The sequence below is a fragment of the Canis lupus genome, chromosome 6 (genome assembly GCF_011100685.1).
Source record: "Canis lupus familiaris isolate Mischka breed German Shepherd chromosome 6, alternate assembly UU_Cfam_GSD_1.0, whole genome shotgun sequence".
Lineage (NCBI taxonomy): Eukaryota > Metazoa > Chordata > Mammalia > Carnivora > Canidae > Canis > Canis lupus.
In genome coordinates this window covers 51,613,839-51,638,435 of record NC_049227.1, presented here as the reverse complement: position 1 = coordinate 51,638,435, position 24,597 = coordinate 51,613,839, and the positions used below count along the sequence as shown (strand labels likewise).

The 24,597-nt window shown below is 33.9% G+C and overlaps 1 pseudogene; it reads left to right on the top strand.

Annotated features, from left to right (window-relative positions):
* Nucleotides 1-312: 312 nt before the first annotated feature.
* On the top strand, nucleotides 313-20,809 carry LOC100687737 (annotated as a pseudogene).
* The last annotated feature ends 3,788 nt before the right edge of the window (nucleotides 20,810-24,597 follow it).

Below are 24,597 nucleotides of genomic sequence, written 5' to 3'. Positions count from 1 at the left end.
AGAAGCATAAAAGCTACTATTATTCTACTTATGATATGTATCATTAAATCTTTAAAAACCTTATGAGACACACTAAAAAGGAAGATTTAAATAAATCATTATCAAGATACAAAGCAATCGAGACCCAGACTCAGAGGAAAGCCAAATGCTAGCACTATGAAACAGGGACTTCAAGTTAGTGTAACTAGTGTATTAAAGATTTTGTGGAAATGTGGACAATATGTATAAACAGATATGGAATTTCAGCACAAAAACAGGAACAAAAAACAGATAAATGGAAATACTAGAAAATTACACACAGGAGCATTAGAGATGAAGAACTTCTCTGACAGATCCTTTCGAAGACAGATCCTTCGAAAGATTGAGGAAAGAATTAGAGAACTTGAAGAAAAGTCAGTAGAAATTATTTGATGTGTGGAAAAAAAAACACCCAGAAAAAAGCATTCCACATTTGTGGGGCAATATCTAACAAACTTGTAACTTGTTCAGTCCCAACAGAAGGACATAGTCAGAAAAAAATATGCAAAGAGGTAAAAGCCACAGATTTTCCTAAAATAGCAAAACATCACAAACAGCGTATCCAAGATTCTCAGAGAAACTGAAGCAGTGTAAATAATTTTTTAAAATCCCAAAGACAATACATATTCAAATTGCTAAAATGGAGAAAGACAATAAAAATAATGACAAAATTTGAAGACTAATAGGGAGAAAAGACAAATTGCATAGAGGAACAACGGACCTTGTTAGAAATTATACAAGCCACAAGACCATGTCATCTTTAAAGTATTAAAAGACAGAAAGGAAGAAAAGAAACCTGTCAACCCAGAATTATAGACCAAGTAAAAATAAAGATCTTTGTATTATAAACGAGAGATAATAAATTAATTACCAGCACTCATACACTTTAAGGAATATTAGTAGATGGAGTCCTTCAGACAGAAACTTAGAAATGTATAAAAAAATTAATTGCCCTGAGAATAGTGAAAATTAAAGTCAATATAAAATAATATTTTTTAATGTAACTTAAAATTATCTAACACAAAAAAAAGCAGTAACAATGTATTTTAATTTATAACATAGGTAAAATAAAGGTATGATAATAATAACACAATAGAAGGGAAAGAGGAATTAAAAGTTACTGTTAAAAGTTTCTTACAGGATAAACAAAGTGATATTCAAAATTTGAAGTTAGATTGTGATACATTAGGGATATATACTGTAAACTTGGGCAACCATTAAAAAAATGGAGGAGGTAGTTTAATAACACAATTGTGGAAATAAAGTATAATCATAGAAAATATTCAACTAGTCAAAAAACAGAAAAAGAAAACAAAAGAAAAAATAGGTCTCTCAAGAAATGAAGGAAGAACTCCTTTAAGCAGAAATAAAAGTGCACTAATTGGTAACAGGAAATCATATGGAAGTAATAATTTCACAGATAAAGGTAGATATATAGTAAAATTCAGAATAACCTAATGTTCCAGAGTTTGTGGGTTAGTTACTTAGAAAGTTAGTTACTTAAAAGTCAAAAGTAGTAAAAATAACTATATCTTCAGTAATTTGTTCATGGATACACAAGATAAAAAGGTATATATTTTGACATCAAAAGCATAAAGTATGTTGGGGGGTAAAAATGTAGAGCTTTAGAATGTGTTCAAACTTGTTACCAACCTAAAATTAACTGTTATAAATATAAGTTATTGTATGTAAGTCTCGTGGTAGCCACAAAGTAAAGACCTACAGTAAATACACAAAAAATAAAGGGAAAGAAACAAATAACAGATACAAAAATAGAAAAAAAGGGTATTGATTTAAATCTAACAATAATAATAATTACATTGAATAAAAATGACCTAAGCACTCCAATTAAAAAGCAGAGGTGGCAAGAACCCAACTTGAAATATGAAAATAGTGGGGCACCTGGGTGGCTTAGTTGGTTAAGTGCCCAAGTCTTGCTTTCAGCTCAGGTCATGATCTCAGGGTTGTGAGATCAAGCCCCACATCGAGCTCCACACTCAGTGTGGAGTCTGCTTGAGATTCTATCTTTTCCTCCCCCTGTGCACTCTCTAAACAAATAATAATCAATAAAATATTTAAAATAAATAAATATAAAAATAGTGATATGTTAAGAATAAAAGAATGGAAAAAGAAGATATGACAAGTAAAATAGAGTCAAAAGAAAAGTTGATATGTTATACTAATATCAGACAAAGTGGACTTCAAAATAAGATTTTGAAGACAAAATCTCTCTTGATTTTGAAGAAAAAATCTCTCTTGTTTCAAAACAAGAAATAAAGAGAAATTACATAATGTCAACTATTATCATCACTAATAATAGGGTTAATTTATTAAGAAGGTACTATAATGCTAAATGCATGTGCATCTAATAATAGAGCTTCTGAAAATGCATGTGTCAAAACTGATAGAGCTAAAAGTAGAAATCAATAAATCTATAATTTTGGTTGGAGACTTCACACATCTCTCTCAGTAATTGATAGAATATATATGCTGGAAATCAATAAGGATATAGAAGAATTGAACAACACCATCAACCAGCTTGAACTAATTGACATGTATAGAACACTTTTTTGAACAAAAGCTAATCGGTTACATGTGCTTTTCAGGTATATAGAGGCATTTGCCAAAATAACATATTAGACCATAAAACAAACTTCAACAAAAATTTAAAAGAATTAAAAGCATACTATGCATATTATTTGATCACAGTAGAATTTAACTAGAAATGAATAGTCAAAAGATACTTGGAAAACACCCAAAGATTGTAATTAAACAATGTACTTCCAAATAATTGCTTGATCATCAAGAAAATCAAAAGATATCAATAAGTATTTTTAATTGAATGCAAATTAAAACATATCACATTTAAAAATGGATGCGTCAGAAATACTTAGAGGAAAATTTATAGCATTAAATGATTAGGAAAGGAAAAGATATCCAAATCAATAATCTAAAATTCCGCCTTAGGAAACTAGGATGAGAAAAACTAAAATCAAGCAAGAAGAGGGAAATAACAAAGACAGGAGCAGTAATCAATGGAATTGAAATATAGTAGAGAAAAATTAATGTAACCAGACCTGTTTCTTTGAGATTGATAAAATTGGCAGACTTATAGCCATATTTTTCCTTAAAAGGAGGAGACACAAGTTAAAAATATGAGGAATAAAAGAACAGCATCACTACAGATCCCGCAGACATTAAAATATAAGGAAATATTATGAATGACTTTTTTTGTATAAATTTCACAATAATGAAATGGACAAGTTCACTGAGAGACATTCACTCAAGGTGAACTAGACAAGTTGAATGGTTAAATAAATATGAAATTTGATTCACAATTAAAAACAATTTTGTAGATTTGTGGAAGTTAAAAGCCGTATGACTCAGCAAAATATGTGTTAACCAACCCAAGCCAAATGAAAACATACTTTCACATGAAAACCTGTGTGATCATAATTATGGTGGCTTTATTCATGGTCATCAAAAACTTGAAATAACCTAAACTGTCCATCAACTGGGGATTAAACATATGTAAATTCATACAATGGAACCCGACTGAGTAATAAAAAGAAATAAACTATTCATACATGCAACAATATGAATAAATCTCAAAAGCATTATGATCTGTAAAAGAACTATACTTGAATGTTCTGTATATTTTATTATGTCATTTATATTACATCCTGGAAAAGAAATGTCTGTTGGGGCAGAAAACAAATCAGTCATTGTCAAGGACTAAAAAGCAGGGAAGGGATTGACAAGAAAGGGTCACATGTGAACTTTTGGGGGGCAATGTAATGTTCTAATTCTTGGTTATGACAATCATAGTACCATTACTGTATTTTTCAATATTCATTGAACTCAAATCCCTTTTATTTCATAGAAAGACATATATAGATATTTATTGCATTTTAGTTTAGATTCCCTCCGAAGAACACTGAGACAAGTATTTAAGTAGAAATCTTTTGATTAGTAAGGGATCTCAGAAAAAAACTAATAGAGGAGAGACAAAATGTGGCAGAAAAGGAAGCAAGCCAATAAATTATGTAAAATTAAAAAAAGTTACTGCTATGGGTGGTTGAACTGAATTTCACCACGAAATTCAGGGAGGCATAACAGAACACCCATTTCAAAGTCAGCCCACTTAAAGGGCAAGAGATCTGAATAGTTTCCTATCAATTCCTATCAGTCATTGCTGGAAGGTGCCTCCAGATGTTATCATTGTCTGGTGCTCCTGATTTGCCATAAACACTGGAAAAAAGAGAAAGTCCTTGAACAAAAGTCTGTATATGCTGGAAGCTGGACACATTGCTGATGTGACTAGATATTTTACAACCAAAGGGTATAGACAGGACAGGACTACTACACTTAACAAACTAGAAGAGAGCATTTCTACAACGTGAAAAACATGTAGACGATATCATTCCTATTGGTGAAAATTTAGAAGCAGTTACCTTAAAATTAGAAATAAGACAAAAATATCTACTATCACTGATGCAAGTCAGTATTATATTGGCAGACCTCACTGATGCAATAAAAACTGGATAAAGAGATAAGTGACATAAGGACTGGGAAGGAAAAGATGAGATCACCATTATTTGCAGGTGATATATATATATTTCTACATAGTAAATGCTAGTAATGTCATAGACAAACTGTGGAATAATATTGAGAGAGTTTAGCATGATTTCTAAGCATAGATCAGTATATGAAAACATATATCTCCTGTATACCAGCAATAACCACATAGAAAATGTAGTAGAAACAAAGATCATGTACTCACTAGCAATAAAAACTATATAACATTATAGGGAAAGTTACAAAATTTTACTAAGTGATATAAAAAGATCTAAGTAAGTTGAAAGAAACATTTTTCATGAATGTTAAGATTCAATACTGTAAAGATGTCAGTTCACTCAAATTAAGTAATAAATTCAGTGCTGTTCCATTAGAAATTCAAAGAATCATTCTGAGGGCACTTGACAAAATCATTCTAAAACTCACACAAAATAAGAAAGTTCTGAAAGGAATGTGGAAAAGGGACTTACCATATACCAAGATATGTTACAAAATTACAGGTATTAAAACAGTGTATTTTTGGCACAGGAGTCAGTAGGTAGATCAATAGAAGAGAATAAAGAACTTGGAAAGAGTCATAATTCTTGCAAAACCTGCCATAAGATAAATGGGACACTTCAAATTAATTAAGGATAGACTATATTCCATTAAAAGCATTGACCCAATTGGCTTTTTCTGTGGGAAAAAAATGGTGAAATCATAGCATTAACTCAAACTATGCAGAGAAACAATTTCCAGTTGAATTAAAAACCTAAATGTAAGAAATTTTTAAATAATTGAAAAAAATATGAGATTAATTGTATACACCTAAAATAAGAAGCCTTCCTTAACTAAAGCAGCAAGACTAGATTATAAAAGAAGTATTGGTCAAACTTGACATACGAATTATTTTTCTGTGTGTGAAACCTAGGCACTATAATATTTTATAAGGAACAGAAGGGGGAAATATCCCAACTCATTTACCAAGAATATAAGCCAGATAGCTGATACATAGATCAGATAAATAGATGGTGGTGATGATGATAGATATATAGGTGATATTTCTTTACAAATTCTGACTATAATTCAGTTAACCACCTTCTCTACATCTTTTCTACATCTAGTAGACTTAGATTACATAAAGCATCCGAAACAAACTGCTTCTCAAATTGTGCACACAGGCTCAAGAAAATTAATACAGATGCTCACTGTTAAATTACTTGTGCTAACTTTTACATTGAACAAATAGGACTTGCTTTTTGATACCTCGTAGATAAAAATCAGGTCATGTTTCAAGACTCCTTTGGGCACTCTCAGCAGAATCCCCTCTGCTTCTTAAGCAGGCACCTAAATAATATTGTTCTGTTTTCAATTTTCAAAATATTGTGCAGTTCAATATTCTCAAGAGACCTCTACTTTTAGTCAAGATGGAGTAACAGGGACCAGATTTCCCCCCACTTGAAACAAATAACAGATGATATGTATGTTTACACCATACAGCAAAGGCTAGTGATCTCCAAGGGGTGGGAAACAAAAAGAGATGAGCTCTGCAATTGCTACAGCTTACTGCTTTGAATTTCTGGGAGGCAGTGCTTGAAAGGGGAGACTGAAGCAGAATCCAGGTGACTTCCTGAGCTAAGGAGGCAGAGCTGAAGCCTGGAAACACTAAGGCAGCTGGGGCACAGGATATCTACAGAAGGTCCCACAGAGAATTCTGTAGGTCACTGTGCGCATGTGAGGAAACTACCCAAGGTTGGGGATAGAATCATCTGAAGGAAGAAAGGGAGCAATGCCCAGTTCTCACACTGCCTTGCCCCCCAACCCAGTCTCAGCTAAGTGTTCTTCTCTTGTCTACCAATAACTGTACTCCTTCCATAACACCAGTTTTAACCTTCCTACTCTCTAGCCACTACCGGTTACCTCCTGGGTTTACTCTCTTCATGTGCTGACAGCAGCACTTCCACAGGGATAAGAAACAAATAAGAAAACTTTAGCAAATCACTACAACTAATATCACCAAAAAATACACGATTTATCTAATTTCTATGATAAAGACACACACACACACACACACACAAAGCACTTGGAAATTAAAAATATGATAACAAAAAATGTTTAATTCCACAGAATGGCAAAAGATACCTTGAAAACAGTAAGACTAATAGGTATACTTTGTCAGGCACCATTTCCCTGAAAGCTAGTGAAGGACGTTATACAGAAAAACAAAGCAATAATCCACAAATTGGAAACTATGGGATCCAAGAAACAAGGATCGAAGGCAGGATAGTAGAAAAAGAAGTCACCAAAGGGACATCTGTGCAATAGATAAAACCTGTCCAGAATAGAGGATAAATGGAAGGGTCTGGAGGATACTCTCCAGAAAGAAAGTATACACACACACACACACACACACACACACACACACTCACACACAGTTTCATTGTTAAATATTTGGAAAGCCATATGAACTTGTTGGTACTTTTGGGAAGAATTAGCAACACACACTTAGGGTAAATGAAATGAAAAAACAAGAGAATTGTTTTTCAAGGGATGTGGAAGATAGAGAAGATTGTGCTAGAAAGGAAACAATCATAACATGCTGCTCGGCTCCACAATGAGTAATGCTCCTATCGACATGAGGTCGGCACTGCCTATTGACTTAATCAAATGTGATATAACTATTTTTATAAGGATTGCAGAAGAGAATCAATGGGGGAAGGGGAATGAATATAAAATGAAGGTAATTATATATTAAAAATCAAGCCAAGTAATAGCAACAAAAGTATATTATATATAAATACTGGGAAAAACATGGGAAAGAGTTGAAAAATGATTGTTCCTGAGGAGAAGGACTGAAAGATAAAGCAAAGAGGACCTTTTAACACTAACTGTTTCATTTTTACCTTGATCAAATTAAAAATTTATATTAAAATATTCATTTAAGCATTTTTATTGTAAATCATCTCAAATTCTTTTGGGTATCAAATAAGTGGAAAAGATGATAGATAGATAGATAGATAGATAGATAGATAGATAGATAGATGATAGATAGAGGCTCTTTGTGCATTATTTATTCACCATCACTCATTGATTTACTAGATAATTATCCTTGAGCCAGAATGCATGGAAATACAATTCGATAATGCTTCCTCAGAGTAGTTATCAAAAGCTTATTGTTAATGTGACTCAGTATCAAGCATTTCAAGACAGGTGCTGTCCAAACTTGCAAGTGGCCAAGCCCGTCTCTGCTTTGTCTTCCCTTTATTAATCAAAATGGCTTTACTTAACTTTATAAGAGTTGGGCATATGTTTTCTCTCAAACAAAAGACAGACATTATCCTTCATCCTGGTGTCATGAACTATTTCTATTAAGTGAAACATTTTAGAAATTGCTGTAGGTGTTGACTAAGTGTGCAGCCCATTCCCTTTTGTACCAGCTTCTGCTTCTGCTTTGCAAGAAATTTCACTAATTGTGGCAACCGCCTTCCCCGGGGTGCTGCTGATCAGTGGGTGTGCACCGAGTGTTATTGCTGCTGCTGGTTGTCTCCTCTTGGCCAACTCAGCTTATACTTCGTGTCTGACTACAGTCTTAGAAAATTTTCTCTTTTCTGGAAATTTTATGGTGCCATGCTGGCATGCAGAACCTTGCTGACCCTAATTAAGGACAGCCCTAAAGTTGAAATGTGATGTGTTTTAAAGACACCAGGAAGCCAGTAGGCCTAAGTTCAAATGTCTGATTACCCTCTGAGCTATTCTGATCTTGAATTCAGCATGTAACATTACTTAACTCAAAGAACATGTGTTTCATACTCTTTCTATGAATGATTACTGGCTTGCCTCTCTCTGTCAGTCCTCTGGCTCTCTTCCAGAGCTCTGGGCCACTCTATCTAGTGTTTGTCATATGTCACCATTTGAAGGCAACCTCAGTGACTCAGCTGTAAGTCAGTAACTTATTTCTTCTCCCCTTTCATTTATTCCTAATCTTAGTAAATGCGTCATTCTTTATGTGCTCTTCATTCTGTTTCCTATGTACCTGCTTCTCTGTGCTGGCTGACACAATCATCCACGAAAGCCTTACAGAATGCAGATGCTTAATACCCACCGAGGCCTATTAAATCAGAATTTCCAGGGATGAGGTTAACTAGGTGTAATTTTTAAAAGCACCACAGTAATTATGCTGGGGAATTAATTTGAGAACTAGGATATGTCTCTCATTTCTTCAGTCACACTGGTTCCATTTAGACCTCATTGCCTCTTGCCTAGATCATTGCTGCAGATTCCAACTGCCTTCGTGAATCCTGTTTCAACCCTTTTAAATACACTGTCCATTTTTTTAAATCAATCAATCAATTAATTAATTAAAATGAATATTGATTGGAGGCCTTGCTCAGTAAGGAGTTTTTCTCCACCATGCTGCTAGAATCATTTTTTTTTTAATGCAAGTCTTATCATGATGTTCTGTTGTTTAAAATCCTTGTAATGGTTCTTTTTTACACCCTCAGAATAAACTCCAAACTCATTAACAGAGCATGATCTTGCCCCATTTTTTTTACTAACTCAAATCCATTCAATACCCAGCCAAGGTATTTGCTGTTTTCTAAATAGCTAAAAATCTAATGAGATCATCTAATATAATATTGAAGAGCTTATGCATGGAATCATTTAGATCTGGTTTCAATATACCACCTTGGTACTTACTATCTACTTGTCCACAGCAAGATACTTAATTTTCTAAATCTCTCAATTTTCTTCTCTGCAAAATGGATATAATAATGACTACTTTATATGGATATTGAGATGAGTAAATTAAATAATTTATCTAAAGTTCATGACACAAAATAAATACCCAGTTTGGGTGACTATTACTGGTGGCTATTATTTACACGCGTTCTTTTCTGCTTAGAATGTATTCCTTCACTCTTTTTCACCTGAATTATCCTCCACTTGATATTTAAGCCTTAGCTAGTCATATTTTCCTCCAGGAAGTCTTCCCTTACAACCACTTTTCACAGGAACCCTAATCTTTCTTCTATGTCAGGGGTCACCAACTATGGCCTACAGACCAAATCTGACCTATTACCTATTTTGTATAGGATGTAAGTAAAGGATGTTTTTTATATTTTTAAATGGTTTAGAAAGAAATCAAAGGAAGATACATGGAAATCATATAAAATTCAATCCTCAGTGCCCATAAATAAAGTTTTAGGGGAACACAGCAATGCCTGTTTGTTTACAAATTGTCCATGGACGCTTTAACGGAACAGCAGAACGGAGTAGTTGCAACAGAAAATGTGTGCCCCACAAAGTCAAAAATATTAGCTCTCTGACTCTTTTCAGAAAACAGTTTGCCGATCCCTGCTCTACCTATCCTAGCAGTGGCCATCCTGTATTGTCTGTTCACTTGTCTCTCCACACCGATGACCTCCTTGAGGTCAGAAACCGTGTTTTTTCCTTCCTTTAATGCTTTGCACACTGCCCGTGTGTTCTCAGATAGTAAGCTCTCAATATATCCTTGTTGAGTAAATAAAAGAAATATTTTCCTAACAGTGTCTTTTTTCCTTTGTCAAATACAGCAACAATGTATGACTAAACATTTTGTATGAATTCAGAGTAATAACAAGTTCCTAATTTCATTTAGGTTTTACCTATCTGTCAGCTTTATAGCCCCTAACATATATTATTTCATGAAGCATAGCCTTAAGAAATAAATCATGTTATTGTTCCTTTTTAATATATATAAGAAGCCAGGGGCCCAAGACCTCAACTAATTTGACTAAGGTCCCAGAAGTAGGATGTAACAAAGCCGGACAATCTCACTCAAAGCCTCACAATGACTATGCTGTAAAGCCTTCTATTGAAAATGAAGAGGGAGCTGAAATAAGATGAGGTGTTTGTTTTAATAAGCATTATTTTAAACAACAATGTTCTAAAATAAGTTCAAAATAAAATGTAAAGATGTAGACTAGCTCATTCTGGACAATCCTTTGTGATAAAATACAGAAGAGTACATTAGATTATAGTATATGCTTGGATCTTAATGATCTGTTCTTCTTGTCACTTTTGTCAGGCAAATGCTGAAAAACATTCAAAGAGCCTTATTACTTCTCTATTATAAAATGTGTCTTAAAGCTAGACTGTTGGTTTTGCTTAACATTGAAAGTGAATAGCAAGAATGAATGACAAACGCAACCCTTTAGAAATATGATTCAGTCGCCCCCAGAACGCACCTCACATCTTAGATGAAATATAAAGAAACATTATTAAATAGAAACCTTCAAGAGTCATGTCAAAATTAATAAGTGTTCGTTTAAGTGCTGTAGTAGAGAAAAATTCAGTTGCCTTCAAACATACTGAAGTTATTTGTTTAGACATTGATAAAATATGACAAAAGTAAATAAGATCTTTAAAAACAGAGATTATATGCTAATATAATTTCAGTCCTTGATAATATAGCTCAAGTTGCTTTACATTTATTAAATAATTCCATGTTATTGTTTTAGCTGGAATTCCCATTGATTTAGCCTTTATCTAATAACAATCAATATCATTATTACTGCTTTTGTAGAGCATAGGTCTCTCTACACACAAAGAATGATTATACTATTTTTAACTTTTTACAACTAATAGTAAGATAAAATAAAAATTGTAATGATATATCAAATACTTATAGCAATAAAAATTTTCCCAGGGCAGCCCGGGTGGCTCAGTGGTTTAGTGCCGCCTTCACCCCAGGGCCTGATCCTGGAGACTCAGGATCAAGTCCCACGTCAGACTTCCTGCATGGAGCTTGCTTCTCCCTCTGCCTGTGTCTTTGCCCCGCCCCCTCACTGTCTCTCATGAATAAATAAATAAAATCTTAAAAAAATAAATAAAATAAAAAATTTCCCAGAAGAGTTAAATTTTTCTGCATATTTAGTAGAATTTATCAAATAGAAATAATAAGTTTAATTTTTCGTTAGAAAATAATTAGCAGGGATCCCTGGGTGGCGCAGCGGTTTGGCGCCTGCCTTTAGCCCAGGGCGTGATCCTGGAGACCCGGGATCGAATCCCACGTCGGGCTCCCGGTGCATGGAGCCTGCTTCTCCCTCTGCCTGTGTCTCTGCCTCTCTCTCTCTCTGTGAGACTATCATAAATAAATAAAAATTTATTAAAAAAAAAAAAAGAAAATAATTGGCAAAGATGATGGATCTTTATTTTATTTATTTTTTTAAAAAGACTTTATTTATTTATTTGACAGAGAGAGCACAAGCAGGGGAAACAGCAGAGGAAGAGGGAGAAGCAGGCTCCCTGCTGAGCAGAAAGCCTGATGCGGGACAGGATCCCAGGATCCTCGGATCATGACCTGAGCCGAAGGCAGATGCTTAAGCAACTGGGCCACCCAGGCACCCCCAGATCTTTATTTTAGAAAAGAAAAGTAAAACAATTCATAGCAATATTGTAGATGTAAACCAAAGAAAACAATAATTATAGTAAATGAAAATGGCCTATACTCTGAAGGTAAAAGACAAAGATTTTTAGAGTGGATTAAAAAAAAAGACCAAACTCCATACTGATTTAAGTAACCTATTCAAATATAAAGACACAGGGGTGCCCAGGTAGCTCAGTGGGTTAAGCCTCTGACTACTGATTTTGGCTGGGGTCATAAGGTCTGTCAGCATCGAGACCTTGTTACCTCAGCCATGACCCCAGCACGAGATCAAGCCCTACGTGGGACTCCATGCTCAGCACAGGGTCTGCTTGAGATTCTCTCTCTCCCTCTCCTTTTGTCCCCCCGCCCCCCGCCGCTCTCTCTCTCTCTCAAATAAATAAATAAAAGCTTTTTGAAAATAAAGACATACATAGGTAAAAGTAAAAAGAAAAAGATACACCATGCTAATGCTAAGCATAAAAATCTGGAGTGGCTTTACTAATGCCAAAGTAAATTTCAAAACAAGAAACATTACCAGAGAAAATGATATTCGTTCAGTTATGACAAAGGATCAATTTACCAAAAATATACAATCGTAAATGCTTATATACATAATTATAGAGTCTGAAAACAAATGAAGCTAAAATTGACAACTCAAGGGAGAAATAGACAAATCAATTATAGTTTGAGTTCAACCATATTGTCTCAGCAATTCATAAAACAGACAGAAAAGCAATAAAGTTACAGAATATTCTAATAAAACCATCAACCTACTGGACCATATATATAAAAATATATAATATAATAATAATGAATAAGTGATATAATAATAAAAGAATTATAATTTATAATTACTATACATCTGAATAATCTACCAACAACAGCTGAATATGCTATTTTCATATTTTACGTGGGACATTTACCAAGATAGACCATATTCATGCTCATTCATAAGATAAATCTCAGCAATTAAAAAAAATTAAATCATAAAACTTGACTACTATGAATTTAAGTTAAAAATCATAATAGAAATCTTCCTAGAAAACCTTAATATTTGGAGATTAAACAATATATTTCTAAATATTTTTTTATCAAAGAAGAAATTAAAAGAAAGAATATATTTTGAAATGAATTAACTAAATGAAAATACAACATGAATATCCATGAAATGCAGCTAAAGCAGTAACTAGAGAGCAATATATAACTATAAATGTTGACATTATAAAAAGAAATACCTAAAATGAATTATCTAAGCTTTCACCTTAAGAAGCTGGGGGAAAAAAAGCTAAAAATAAAAATAAAAAAAATAAAACATTTTTTTAAAATTTTAAAGTTTTTATTGAAATTCCAGTTAGTTAACATACAGTATAATATTAGTTGCGGGTATAGAATTTAGTGATTCAACACTCCATACAATACCAGGTACTCATCACAAGGACACTCCTCAATCTCCATCACCTGTTTAACCCACCCACCTCCCCTCTTGTAACCATCAGTTTGTTCTTAATAGTTAAGAATCTGTTTCTTGGTTAGCCTCTCTCTCTATTTCCCTATGATTATTTGTTTTTTAAATTCCACAAATGAGGGGCACCTGGATGGCTCAGTGTTGAGCATCTGCCTTCGACTCAGGTCATGATCCGAGGGTCCTGGGATTGAGTCCCGCATCAGGCTCCCCAGTGGGAGCCTGCTTTTCCCTCTGCTTATGTCTCTGCCTCTCTCTCTCTCTGCATCACTCATGAATAAATAAATAAAATCTTAAAAAAAATAAGTTCCACATATGAGAAAAATCAAGAGCACAGGAAACAGCAAGTATTGGCAAAGGTGTGGAGAAAGAGGAACCCTCTTGCACTGTTGGGAATGTAACCTGGTGCAGCTACTCTGAAAAACAGTATGGAAGTTCTTCAAAAAAGTTAAAAAATACTAGCTATTTGCCTAAAGAATACAAAAATACTAATTCAAAGAGATAAAGAATTTTTTAAAAGCAAAACCACATGTTATTTCTTTGAAAATGTAAACAAAATTAATAAACTGTTAGACTGAAGAAGAAAAAGAGGGAGAACACAACTTATTAATTAAGGAACATAAAAGGGGTTCTTGATACAGATTGTATAGACATTAGAAGGACAATAATAGAAAGCTATAAACTTAATAAATTCAATAACCTAGATCAATAAAACTTTCATTTAAAAACAAAATTATCAAAACTGCTTCAAAAAACTTAAAAATCTGAATACGCACATATCTGTTAAAGAAATTGGAATTGTGATACATAAGCTTCCTACAAAAAACTCTCAGCCCAGAAACTTTCATTGGTGATTAATATCAAGTCGTTTTTATCTTTAAAATAAAACTTTATCTCAAGTTTTATTTAACATTTAAACATCAATTGTAGGGGTGCTTGAGTGGGTCAGTCAGGTAGGCATTTGCCTTGGGCTCAGGTCATGATCTCAGAGTTCTGGGATCGAGCCCTCAATAAGGCTCTCTGCTTAGCAGGTAGCTGCTTCTCCCTCTCTCCTTCCTGCTTGTGTGTTCCATCTCTCTCTCTCTTTCTCTGACACATGCACTCTCATATGAATACATAAAATCTCTTTAAAAAGATAAACATCAATAATAATTTACCATTTTAACAAAATAAGAAGAAAATTTACAGAATAATCTCAATAGATGTAGAAATTCATTTAACAGAATTTGACATCCATTGATGATGAGCCATTGGAAAAACAAAACAAACAAACAAAAAAATGAAACAGGAGGGACACCTAGGTGGCTCAGTTAAGCCTGGGAATCTTGGTTTTGGTTCAGGTCATGATCTCAGGATGGTGAGATGGAGCCTCATGTTGGGCTCCCTGCTCACTGGGGAGACTGCTTGAAATTCTCCCTATCCCTCTCTCCCTGCCCCTCCCATCCCATGCTTTCTCTCTAAAATAAATAAATCTTTAAAAAAAAAGTAACAGGAGGGAGTCTCTTTAATTGGATATAGAGTTTTATTTAAAATCTTTTTTTAACCTCATAATTAATAGTGAAACACTGGATGCTTTCCTGTTAATATTAGGAACAAGTAAGTCTTATTTAGTACAATATATAAGAATACAGAAAAAGAAGCACACAAATTATTTTCTAAAGTAGCTGCACCTTTTACAAATCCACCAGCAACATGTGAGGTTTGTTATTTTACCACATCCTTATCAACTTGTTTTCTGTATGAAACATATATGTATATTTTCATAAATATTTCTGCAAATATACAATAGGTATATTTTTATAAATGGTTTATAAATATAAAAAATATAAATCTAAAAAGAGGCATACAGCTTGGAAATAAAAGTGTAGAAATCTCTTATTCTTTATCCAGATGATAGAAAGTACATGAACACTCCTAAGAAATCTGTGAAAAATCCAGGAGAAGTAAAAAGTAAGCTTGTATGGTCACAAGATTAGAGGCCTCATATAGAAAACGCAATTGCATTTCTGTATTAGTAATGAAAAATTAGAAATTGAAATTTTAAAAATACGATTTATAATATCATTACAAAACACGAATATTTTCTGGGTAGCAATATGTACAAAATCTGCACAATGACAACTGTAAATCATGGCTGAGAAAAGACTGAAATAAATGAAGAGATATATTCGTGGATTGAAAGAATCAGTATTTTCATTTTTTTTTTTTTTTAAGTAAGGTCCATGTCTAGGGTGGATTCCAACACAGGGCTTGAACTTGAGTAAGACCTGAGCTGAGATCAAGAGCCAGACACTTAACTGACTGAGCCACCCAAGCATCCTGTAAAAGCCAGTATTTTTAAAATATCGTCTACCAAATTGATCAAGTGATTTAAGACAGTCTTGATCAAAAGCCCAGCAAGACTTTTTATAGAAATTGACAAGTTGATTCTAAAATTAATATTGAAATTGCAAGAAGCCAGATAGACAAAACAATTTTGAAAAAAGCAGAAAAAATTTGGAGGAGTTATACCATATTATTTCAGATTCACGTCATAGCTACAACCATGAAGACAGTACAATATTGGTATGAGGTTAGGTATATAAATCAATGCAATTAAATTGAGAATTTAGAAGAAGATCCACAATGTATAGCAAATTATTTTTTTAAGTTGACAAGGTGATTTTGTGGATAATGGATAATATTTTCAACAAATGGGCCTGGAAAAAATACATATCCATATGTAAGAAAATGAATCTGATCTTGATGAACTTTATCTCCCTCCACATGCAAAAAAATAATAATTTAATAAAGTTCATAAAAGCCAAATTATAAAACACATAGAAGAAAATATAGGAGAAAATCTTCATTATTTGGGGACATACTAAGATTTCTCAGCTAAAACAAATAGCACTTTTAAAAACTAGTAAGTTCTTTTTTCTTTTTTTAAGAGAGAGAGAGAGAAGATTGGGGCGGGGGGGGGGGGGGGGAGACAGAGAAAGAATCTTAAGCAGGCTCCATACCCAGCATATAGAGCCAATGAGGGACTTGATCTCATGACCCTGAGATTATGACCTGAGCCAGAATCAAGAGTTAGATGCTTAACAGACTGACCACCTAGGCACCCCTAAAAATGATAAATTGGTCTTAATCAAAATGAAAACCTTCTGTTCTTCAAAAGACATGGTTACGAAAATGAGAAAGCAAGCCACAAACTGGGAAAAAGCATTTACGATACATTTATCTGATGAAAGACTTGTATCCAAACTAGATAGATAGATAAGATGATGATAGAAGATAGGTAAGTAGGTAGGTAAGTAGGTAGGTAGAGGTAGATAAATGATATAGACACTAGATATAGATGTAGTTATAAACTCCTACAACTGTATAAGAAACAAACTAAATTTGTTTAAGTAGCATAAGTTTGAATGGAAGCTCAGAAAAGAAGATATAAAAATGGTCAATGAAAACAGGTAAAGATGCCCAACATCCATCATCAGAGAAGTGCAAATTAAAACTGTAATAAAATAACTTACACATTCACTAGAATGGCAAAATGTAAATGACTGATGATACCAAGTGTTTGCAAGAATGTTGAGCAACTGGAAATTTCTATATTAGTGTAGGAAATATAAAATTGTATAACCTGTTTGCTCCATTTGGCAATCCATCTGACAATAAAGTTTGACCTAGAGATTCTACTGTTAAGTTGCTGCACCCCCCAATATGAAAAATACGTGCACATTAAATTTTGTACACAAATGTTTATGAAAACTTTACTCAAATATCAAAAAGTAAAAATAACTCATATCCATGAATAGGTGTGTTGATAAATGAATTGTATTTTTACAATTGAATACTACTCAGCAATAAAAAAGGATGAACTATCAATAAATACAAAACCATGATTGAATCAGGGTACAAATGAATACATACTGTCCAATTTCATTTATGTGAAACCTAACAAGCACCATATCTATTACATAGTAACAGAAACCAGATAAATGGCTTCCAGGTGCTAAAAGATGGGTATGAGAATCATTTGGTAAGGCTTAAGGGAATGCTTGGAGAGGTAAAAATATTTTTTATCTCTAATGTGGAGGTGATTTACAGATGTACAAATTTATTAAAGCATAGTGATGTCTACACTTAAAATGGGTACATTTTGTTATGTAAATTATATCTCAATAAAGTTGATTTAAAAATATTAGAGTAGATAAAATTTTTGAAAATAGGCATAGATTTGTCAAATTACTATGTAATGCTATTGGTACAGTTCAGTTGTACACCTGAAATTAATGTAACATTGTATGTCAACTATGCTTCAATAAAAAATATTGATAATAGGCTTCAGAAAATAGATGTTTCAAACATATTGCCTGATATATGAAATGTGTAACTTTAAGCTGAGGCAATTTCATAATATTTTTTCACAATATTTTTCAAAAATTAAATATATATATATATATACACACATTTTCTGACTCAGTACTTCCAGAATAAAGAATGTATACTAGAGATACACACTTCCATGTTCGATGTGACATATGTATAAGGTTTTCATTCCATAACTGTTTGTAATAGTAAAAAAAAGAAAGAACCCAAATGTCTGTCAATAGAAGATTGGTTAGTAAAACAAATGAGGATATATTCATTTAATGGAATACTATCCAGCTATATATGTAAAAAAAAAAGATGACAATGTCCTTTATTTTTGAAGTGGAATAATCTGTAAGACACACTATTTTTAAAAAGCAAGGTGCAGATCAATTTTTATAGTACACTGTGTTGGGCTTATAATGTATTTGCTTGTGCGTGCTTAAAGTTCTCAGGGGGATCTTCTAAATGGAAAACACTGGGAGTCAGAAGTTGGAGGAGAATTTTTAATGAATACAGTTCTAAACTTTCTGACTTTGAACCATTTAAAAAATAAATAGAATTAAAAGACAATATGGGGCACCTGTCTGGCTCAGTCAGTAGAGCATGCAACTCTTGATCTCAGGGTTCTGAGTTTGAGCAAAATTAAGTGCAACTGGCAGAAACCCAGAGGCATTGACAGAAGATTCAAGGGCCAGATCTTGGTGCCCAACACTAGTTATGGGAGCAACAAGGAAACAAAGCACATGCTGCCCAGTGGCTTCAGGAAGTTCCTAGTCCACAGCTCAAGGAGCTGGAAGGGCTGCCAATGTGTAACAAATCTTATTGTGCAGAGATTGCTCACAAGTATTCTCCAAGAACCACAAAGCCATTGTGGAAAGAGCAGCCCAGCTGGCCATCAGAGTCACAAATCCCAATGCCAGGCTGCATAGCGAAGAAAATGAATACACAGCTTATGTGCGTGTCATATTTGTGTTAATAAAACCATAAAACTAAAAAAAGAAACCCATGTTGGGGGTAGATATTACCTAATAATAAAACAATCTTTCAAAAAAAATAAAATGCCATTGGTATATGAATAAACAAAATAGACAAAGAAGTGGAGTATTGTTAAGCAACAGACTCATGAATTTTTGCAAATTGATATCAAAGTAGTCACCCAAATGATGAAGATAGAATTGGCTATTTCATAAACAGTGTTAGAGAGTTGAAAAAAATAAGACCTGAATTTTGTGAGTAATCTTTTCAAAATCAGGTACCTCAAAAGGAAACTCAAACTGGTTTCAGATAATTTATTGGCTTACCTAACAAATGTTTAGGGAAGTACTGAGTTCCCGTGTGGCTTGATGCCATGCCACAATACATACAGTATTATCCAGATCTGATTCTCTTCCTTTCTTGGTTTTATTTTGCTTTTATTCTGTGTGCTGGTTTCATTGTTAGACAAGGTCTATGCCTAAGCCTAAGCTAGCTCTAAACATCATATGTCTCTTTTCATATCCAATGAATAGTATTATCATTTAAAATGAACTGAATTTCATCTATCAAATATAATTCATGATATTAGTAGACTTAAAGAGAAAAATTATGTAATTTTTACAATTGAGGCTAAAGAGGCATTTGATAAAAAGCAAACTATAGTTTTCCAAAAGGCATTAGCAAATTAGGAATAGAAGAAGACTATCTTGGGGCACCAATGTGGCTCAGTCTGTTGAACATCTGACTTTTTTATTATTTTTAAAAATTTTTGAACATCTGACTCTTGATTTCAGCTCAGGTCATGACTCAGGGTTGTGAGATGGAGCCCCGTGTCAGGCTCCTTGCTCAGTGGGGAGTCTACTTGAGATTCTCTCTCTCCCTCTGCCTCTCCCCCACCCCGAGCATACACTGTCTCTCTCCTCCCTCCCTCTCTAAATAAATAAATAAATAAATAAATAAATAAATAAATAAATCTTTAAAAATGAAAAATACTATCTTTAACATAGTAAGGTATATATACCAAAGCCTACAACAAACTTTGTACCTAATAGAAATACTTCTAATGCATTTGCTTTAAGATGAGGAACAGTGGTAACACTGCTACTATTTAACATGCTATTGGAGGTTCTGGCAAAGACTATAAAGGATGAGAAAGAAATAAGCATTAGAAAGTAATACATAAAATTGACATAATTTTCAGATAATATGAACATCTACTTAAGAGAGATTTGGTTCTCTACACCAAGAGCCAAATAGAAATTCAGAGGATAACTCAATGGCAACAATAACAATAAATTGCCTGGGAATAGCCTTAAAAGAATACATAAGATCTCTGTGGACAAAGCCTCAAAGCTCTAAATAACATAGATGAAGATTTAAATCATTGGTGTTCCATGCTCTTGGATAATGTCTCAATATTATAAAAAGTCTCTGCTGTCTAAATCAACCTATATATTCAAGGGAACCACAAACAAAATTTGATGTATTTTCTTAGGAATACTCTATAGTGTACTTTAAAGAAAGAAATGACCTACAAATAGTTAATTCAACCTTTAAAAACAAAAGAGGGGCTTTAGCCTCCCTTGGCTTGTGGAAGAACGTGGTGGATGGGCTCGTACAGTGCAGGACGTGATGAATTCACTTGCAGATCAGTTTTCTAATACTATTGGAGTGTCTTAGCACTGTAGCCCTCCTGCTTCTTTACTAACATTCAGACAGCAATTAACCAAGATCAGTCAGCTAATCCTACCGAAGAATATGTCCAGTTTTTGCAGCATGGATGGCATGAGCCGCAAAGACATTGATGTTTTGATGGCTTCATTACCCAGCGAAGAATCTGCAGCTGCTCTACAGGCCGCTAGCTTGTATAAACTGGAAGAAGAAAACCACGAAGCTGCTTCATGTCTGGAAGATATTGTTTATCAGGGGACATGCTTCTGGAAAACAAACAAAATGTACTTGCTGATATTGCACAATCACAACTGAAGACAAAGAGTGATACCCATAGCCAGTCTCTTCCAGATTCATAGTACCAGTATATACCATGCGGCTGGGAAAAGAACTATTTGAGTGCCTTGAAGAATTCTGCATCAGAGGCACCTGGGTGGCTCAGCTGGATAAGCGTCTTCCTTCAGCTCAGGTCATGATCTCAGGGTCCTGGGATCGAGCCCCACATCGAGCTCCCCTCTTGGCGGACAGCCTGCATCTCCCTCTGCCTCTGCCCCTCCCCTCCACCTGTGCACTCTCTCTCTTTCTCTCAAATAAATAAAATCTTTTAAAAAATTCTTCATCAAATCTAGATGTAAGCCTTACCAGCAGTTACAGAAACATTAAGCACTATGACACATGTTATCTTTTTAGCTGTTTTTAATAGTCTATTTTCACTCTTGATAAATAAGCCTCTAAAACTCCAATTGAACTAGCTTTAAACCATCATTATACTATCATTTTTTATTATCAGAATGAAATTATTGAGGCAGATATTACATTAATGGTTGTAATTAAATAGATGTACTTTAAATGAAAAAAAAAAACAGAAAAATAAAAAAAGGAAACTTACTCTACCAGATATATTAAGATATTCTACAAAATAGCAATAATTGTTAAATGCTATTGGTACAGTAACATATAAATGAACCCCAGACTATTCCAATGAGTCTATATCTATATCTATATATATTAACTTAATGTACAATAAAGGCAGCACTACAAAACAATGAAGAAATCTGTCAAGACTAAATGTTGCAGAGGATTTGGTTCAATGGGAATTCTTATACCAGAGGGAGTGTAAATTACTACAACCACTTTGGAAGGTAATTTGGAATGAACATTCTCATGCACTATTATACAACTTTTGCACAGGTGCCCTGAGATTCTTACATAACTATGCTTATAGCAGCACTACGTACATAATGGAAAGAATATGGAACCAATCCAAGTAGCAATCAATCAATAAATAAAGAATGAACATGAAGAAAACTATATTGATTCAACTTTATTCACAAGATAGTGTAAGATTAATTAATTGCGGACATACAAAAAAAACGCAGATGAATTCTGGAAACATAATGTTGAATGAAAAAGTGAGTCCTCTGGAACTTCTGGTCCAGTCCAAAGAAATCCCCTAGGTAGATCATCGCAGACACTTGCTGTTAATACTCCATCTGCATTTACAGGAATGGTGAATGCCAAGAGGATGCAGGTGAGGCACTGACAATGTCTGCTACACGAAGGCATATGAACATAAGTTGAGGAGAGCAATGTCTTCTAGAGCAGAAACAGGTGTATGCAATAGGGGAGAGCACTTAGCATGTATCTGTGACCTTCTAGTTCTTAAATTTCAGCTGGTTTGTGTTGTTAATTTTAATACTATTAAAAGCATAAAAAGTGATGCTTCCTTATACTACATATATTTTACAACACTTCATTAGTATGATAAAAGGCAAAATGAAACACTTTTCTTGACATGAAAAAGTAAGTTTTAAAAAAAAAGAGTTTCCAATTAGGAAAACAAAATATTTCTAGTTACAAAAACCTGTTAATTGCCCAGTCTGTTTTTAGCAGAGTACAAATATGATCGTGCTTTTTTTTTTTCTTCAATAATTTACTGTTCCTTTTTGGTCTCTTAAGATATTTTGGGCAGAATATATAACCATGCATTCATTTTCAGATATTAAAAGTCCATTTGATTGCATCTTATAGATAATTCGGTGCTCTCCCTCTCATTGCAAGTGCCTGCGAGATATCAAATGGAAAAGAAGTGCCACATGCTGGATATCTTATTCCTCTTGTCCCACAATGTCTCTCCTCCTTCAAGCATCTCCAGGGTTGGGAAAAGAAAGGAGGCATTAGAGAGAAGGAGTAAAGGAAGATCTTATTAGTTGTTATAGTCCACTTTTGGTTGATGATGTCCTTGACACAAGTAGGTGCCCATTTGATTCTTGCCAAGCCATTCCAGAGTCTGATTGCCATTGCTCACTTTCCTCATGTGGAAAACACACTGTCATCTCCAGCCCCCCTCTGCTCCCACGGCCTTTGGTACATATTAGAGGAGGTCATTGAGAGGATGTGGCTTCCAGTTAACTGGAGAACTGGACCCAGGCAATTAGAGGCTCCTAACTCCTCCCCAGAGCTTGAAATAGAAGTTCTTCCCATGCTGTTCCCACAATGGGAGCCATTTTCAAGGACATGGCCTTAGGAGAGCAACACATTGCTGAGACTATCTGGATAGTATGTATGACTGAATACAGTTAAGGCCTCTATATGAACTGTTAAGATTTGGGAGGCAAATGTGGAAATCTACTCATCTTTTGGCTGCCCAAGGTAAGCCTCCTAAGTAAATTCCCTCACTTATTAAGCCTTCTGCCTACCAATGTGGAGGGGTCTCTTTCCTTGGTGTCTCTCAGGCCTCTTCCTCCCAGTATGGAGCATGTTTCCTATTACACCTGGGAAGCTCCCGGGTTTTGTGAAGTATATTCCATAGCTTCCGGTTGCTAGAGTTCTCTCATCTGGCCATGTTTTTAAGAGGAATGCCAGGAAAAAAAGTGGAAACCTAATATCTGCCATGTCCATTTCGCTTATGGGATGCAGACTTTAGCATATTGGCTTATATTATCTTATTTAATGCTCATGGCAATCCTATGGGGTAAGTACTATTTTTAACTTTATTTTGCAAATGAGAGAAGTGGAACTTAAAGATACTGAAAAGCCTGCAGCTAACGATTGAATGCTGGGGCTGAATAGAACCAAAACCCTCTGACTTTAGAACCTGAAGCCAAATGATAATCAATATGATGCTTGGAGGAAATGAATTCAGACAAATGGAGGTAATTTCATCCAGGCCATGTTCAGATATGATGAATCATTCCTGTCTACAACAGAAACCTTATTCATTTTCCTTAAAATTCAGTGTCTGTCATCCCCGAAATGTGCTGGTTGTTTAATTACTAGTCTCTAAATGTCAACACTTTGCCCTTTGGCTTATATTTTCTAAATTCCCATATCTATTAACATTTTCTTTGGCTATGTTTAAAAACATCAGTTAGGCTACAGTTTTATCCTGTTTAGAATTTTATATTGATTTTACTTTTTTCTTAAAGAGGATAACCTTCTCTCTTCCAAATTATTTGGAAGACAGTATTATTTCTTACCTTTGTAACTACATAAAGTTATAATATCCAAATATATGATGATGTATGTAGGAAAACCCCAAAAGTCTGCAAAAACATTTTCTGAAACTAAAAACCAGTTTTAGAATGGTCTCATGATACAAGATCAATAAACAAAAGTCAATCACAATCTTAATTACCAGCAAAATCGGAATTTTAAATTTTAAAAATACCATTTATACTAGCACTCTAAATATGAGTAAAGCTAACAAAATTTATACAGAATTTATATGCAGAAAACCAAAAAAAAATTGATGAAAGAAATCAAGAAAACCTAAATAAGTAGAGATACACTGTGTTTATGTTTTGAAAACACAATATGGCTAAGATGTAAATTCTCTTCAATTTAATCTGTAGATTCAATGCAATTCTAATCAAAACCCCAAGGGTTTTTTTTTTTTTTTAATATTTACAAGTAGCTTCTAAAATGTAAACAGAAAGACAAAGAAACATCATAAAACAATTCTGAAAAAGATAAAAATAGCAGACTCACACCACCTGATTTCAGGACGACATGTAAGTCATAGTAACGAAAAAAAGAAAGAATATGTGGTATTGGTGAAAGAATAGACGGAACAGGATGGATTAATTACCTGATATTGGTAATATATGTAAAAAATGTATTTTTTTTCTTTATTGGTCTAAACAGA